Below are 3,782 nucleotides of genomic sequence, written 5' to 3'. Positions count from 1 at the left end.
TAGATCATGTAATTAATGAGGAAGCACTTAATAGAATTGAGGGGGAAAAGAAATTTTTGGCACAAGCAGACTAAAATAAGGGATCAGTTGATACATCACAATCTGAGACATTAGGTCTAAGGAATCATCGATTTAATACCGGACGAATAAGTGGAGGGTAAAAACTGCAGAGGGAGACCAAGAGATGAGTACATTAAGGAGGTTCAAAAGGATGTAGGTTGCAGTAGTTACTCGGAGATGAAGGGACTTGCACAAGATAGAGCAGCGTGAAGAGGTACATCAGACCAGTCTTCTGACTGAAAGCTACAACAACAACAATTAAAAAATGTCGTAAGTTCAGTGTCCCTCCTTCATTTGTTTCCTAGATTATAAAAAGGCCTTTGATTGTGTTATGAAGGACAAGTTGTAGTATGTGTTCTATGAACTTGCGATCCCAACATACCTAGTATCATTACTACAAGGTCTTTGTAACAGACATACTTCAACCATAAAAGTGGGCGTTCAATGCATGGAATTTTTTGATGTGACAAATGGAGTCGGCATGGTTGTATACTCCCACCTAAGCTCTATAACACGTATGCAGAGCATATCATTAGAAACGCATGAGATGGATGGGATGGTGAAATTTGAACTGGCGACTATAAAATCAACAACCTACTCTTTGAAGACGATAGTACCCTTATTGCAGGTAGTAAAGAGGAACTTAATGATCTGGTCTCCAGATTGATGGTTGTTGATTTAAATTTTGGTCTATAGATGAATATGAAAACAAAAACCAAACTGAAGGTTATTAAATGCCAAGATTCAGATCAAATTCAGCTTACAAGATGCTTAAAGGAAGTAGTGAGGTATAGAATGGTTGTGTAGATCTAAACTCACTGATCAGTGACACGGAAAACTGTGATGAAGAAATAAAATGACGAATCGGCCTTGGCAGAGCAGCAGTAGTTAATCTCAGTAAGTAATGTCCAAAACAACTAAGATGCGCTTGTTGGAATAACTGATGTTCCCTGTGTCCTTGTACGGTTGCTAGACCTGCACTGTGAGAGCTAGTGACAAGAGCGGATTTGATGCCTTCGAGATTGCAGTGTTGACGGAAGGTGTTACGCGTACCTTCTACAGGAAGAAGAACGAATGCTTTCAGTTTAGATTAACTTAGCGCCAGGAGAAGTTTATCTTCACATGTCAGCCAAACATACTTCCAGTTCCTAGGAGGCATTTTGAGAAGAGAATAACATAATTTAGAAAATACCATCTTGGAAAGAAAACTCGAAAGCAGAAGACCATGAGGAAGTTTATGTCCACGAACCAGAACGGTTATAGAAAGCATCGCTCAAGCGAGACTCAGCTTGCCCTTTTCTCATATAATATCCAGCGGACTATGGATGAAGGACAACAAGCAGAAATGCGAAAAGTATTTGAACCTTGCTCGACGGCAGACTGTTAACGAAGGTACGAGCTCGCGGAATAAGTTCCCGTGTATGTGATTGGCTCAAAGACTTCTTAAGTAACAGAACTCATTACTTTGCCCTCGACGGAGAGTGTTCATCAGAGACAAGGGTATCGTCAGCAGTGCCCCAGAGAAGTGTGATAGGATTGCTGTTATTGTGTTCATACATAAAAGACCTGGTGGACGGGGTGGACAACGATCTGTGGCAGTTTGCTGATGATACTGTGGTTTACGGGAAGGTGTCGTCGTTGAGTGACTGTAGGAGGATACAATATGATGTACAAAAAATTTCTAGTTGGTGTGAGAAATGGCAGCTAGTTTTAAATTTTGAAAATGAAAGGGCAGATGAGTAGGAAAAATAAATCCGTAATGTTCGAATACAGCATTAGTTGTAGGCTGCCTGACGGAGTCATGCCTATTAAATACCTGGGCTAACCCTACAAACCGGTATGAAATGGAACGAGCATGTAAGGATCTTAATAGGAGGGCGAATGGTCACCTTCGGTTTGTCGGGAGAATTCTAGGGAAGTATGGTTCATGTCTAAATGAGATCGCATGTAGATCACTAGTATGACTCATTCTTGAGTACTGCTAGAGTGTTTAGGTTCCCCCACCAGATCGGATTAAAGGAAGATATCGAAGCAATTCAGAGGCTGGCTGCTAGATTTGTTACTGGTAGCTTCGAACAACATACACCATGCGTACACTTTGGGAACTCGAGATTCCCTGGTGGAGAGGTGACATTTTTTTCGAGAAACATTATCGAGAAAATTTAGAGAACCTCCATTTTAAGTGAATGCAAAACGATTCTACTGCAGACAACGTACGCTTCGCGTAAGATCCACAAAGATAAGATACGTGAAATTAGGGCTCATACGGAGGCATATGAACAGTCGTTCCTCCCTCTCTCTATTTGCGAGTGGGACGGGAAAGGAAATCACTAGTAGTGGTACAGGGCACCCCCCGCCACATATTGTACAGTGGCTTGTGGAGTATGGATGTAGGTGTAGATGTAGAAGAGCAGCAAGTAGATGAAGAAGATTGTTGGGCGTAGCCCTTCAAAATATATTCAGTGATTCAGCTGCCCCTACCTATGAGTTTTATGAAAGCCGCAACGCCTTCAAATACCAGGGACAAGATTTTCACATTCTGTCGTTCGCTATGTGCAAGCTATTAGTCCATGAGAAACAATGAGCAGGATCTTTTTGCAGGAAGTTTCATATAGTTAAATTGACATGTTTTTGCCGATGCCATAGTTCCATAATTATTGAATAAAAACGGAAAAGTGATCTTTAATGTGTTTTTCTGTAAAAAGTCGAAGACTGCGGCGTCCGGCGAAAATGTATGCGAGTACATGCATTAAATTTCCTGCAAAAAAGTCCTTTTCATTTTATCTGTACGACTAATAATTTGCACATAGCGAGCGAGAGAATATGAAAATATCGCACATAGTTTGGAGGCATTTCGGGTTACAAAAAACTGAATGGTAGCCACAGCTGAATCACCCTGTATTGGGAAGAGGTGAAGATCACTGCGGGTGGAGATTTCTGGTCGAAGATTTGATTATGTAAGATAATAATGAAGAAATGAAGTCCCAACACCCAGCAATGAGTGAATTGACTAATGATGGTGACCTCAGGGAACTTATCAACGGCTTGACAAATCCAAGCCACGCAGAATCACTGATGTGTTGCGTTCCAAAGGCTGGCCAATATGCTATTGAGCAGCTAGTGGTAACGTCTTGGCTCATCAGTAAACATGGAGGTGACAAAAGTCATGGGATAGCGATGTGCACATATTCAGATGGCGGCCGCATCGCGTACAGGAGGTATAGAAGGGCAGTGTACTGTCGGAGCGGTCATTTGTACTCAGGTGATCCGTGTGAAAAGCTTTCCGACGTGGTTACGACCGCACGACGGGAACTGACAGACTTTGAATGCAAAGGCTAGTTGGAACTAGACGCATGGGACATTCGATTTCGGAAATGGTTAGGGAATTCAGTATTTCGCTTTCGCAGTGTTAAGAGTGTGCCGATAATACCACAATTCAGGCGTTACCTCTTACCATGGACAACGCAGTGGCCGGCGGCCTTCACTTGACTACCGGAAACAGCGATGTTTGCATGTTTGCGTAGTTGTCAGCGGCAACAGACAAGCAAACTGCGTAAAAGTAAGGCAGAAATCTATGTGGGACGACGACGAACGTTACCGTCAGGACAGAGCAGCGAGGTTTGTCGTTATGGTCCATAGTAGCAGACTACCGACACAAATGCCTTTTGCTAACAGCACGACATCGCCTGCAGGTCAGGGTTCGTGACCATGTCAGTCCGACT

Source organism: Schistocerca piceifrons, chromosome 5 (genome assembly GCF_021461385.2).
Source record: "Schistocerca piceifrons isolate TAMUIC-IGC-003096 chromosome 5, iqSchPice1.1, whole genome shotgun sequence".
Taxonomy (NCBI): Eukaryota; Metazoa; Arthropoda; class Insecta; order Orthoptera; family Acrididae; genus Schistocerca; species Schistocerca piceifrons.
The sequence above is the reverse complement of the archived record's forward strand: the minus strand, read 5'-3'. Positions refer to the sequence as shown.